This window comes from Nerophis ophidion, linkage group LG12, assembly GCF_033978795.1.
Source record: "Nerophis ophidion isolate RoL-2023_Sa linkage group LG12, RoL_Noph_v1.0, whole genome shotgun sequence".
NCBI lineage: Eukaryota > Metazoa > Chordata > Actinopteri > Syngnathiformes > Syngnathidae > Nerophis > Nerophis ophidion.
In genome coordinates, this window is record NC_084622.1 from 11,937,989 (window position 1) to 11,939,015 (window position 1,027).

Below are 1,027 nucleotides of genomic sequence, written 5' to 3' on the forward strand. Positions count from 1 at the left end.
TGTGAGAGTTCAGTCCATAGTGGATCTAACATAATAGTGTGAGTCCAGACCATAGTGGATCTAACATAATACTGAGTCCAGTCCATAGCGGATCTAACATAATAGTGAGAGTCCAGTCCATAGTGGATCTAACATAATAGTGAGAGTCCAGTCCATAGTGGATCCAACATAATATTGAGTCCAGTCTATAGTGGATCTAACATAATAGTGTGAGAGTCCAGTCTATAGTGGATATAACGTAAAATCGTGAGAGTCCGGTCCATAGTGGATCTAACATAATAGTGAGAGTCCAGTCCATAGTGGATCTAGCATAATAGTGTGAGAGTCCAGTCCACAGTGGATCTAGCATAATAGTGAGAGTCCAGTCCATAGTGAGGCCAGCAGGAGACCATCCCGAGCGGAGACAGGTCAGCAAAACAGAGATGTCCCCAACCAATGCACAGGCAAGCGGTCCAGCCCCAGGTCCCGACAATGGACAGCACGCACTTATCCATGGCCACCGGACCTGTGCCCCCCATTCCACAAGGGAGAGGGGTGCAGAGCAGAAAAGAAAAGCAACGGCAGATCAACTGGTCTAAAAAGGGGGTCTATTTAAAGGCAAGAGTATACAAATGAGTTTTAAGATGGGACTTAAATGCTTCTACTGAGGTAGCATCTCTAACTGTTACGTGTAGAACATTCCAGAGTACTGGAGCCCCAATAGAAAACGCTCTATAGCCCGCAGACTTGTTTTGGGCTCTGGGAATCTCTAATAAGCCGGAGTTCTTTGAAGGCAGATTTCTTGCCGGGACATATGGTACCGTGTAATATTTCATACCTAAGTAGTAAAACCTTAAAGTCACATCTTAAATATGAAGTACTTTGACACATATCATTGCTGACCAGATCTGGCCCCCGGGGCTTTGAGTTTGCCACCAGTGTCCTGTAGGAGGAATATATTGTTGTGAAGTCCTGGCTCCTCTCCAGGCTCCACGCCAGGTTTAGCTGACAACCGAGGGGACGGGGGCGAGAGCGGGAGCAAGAAGGG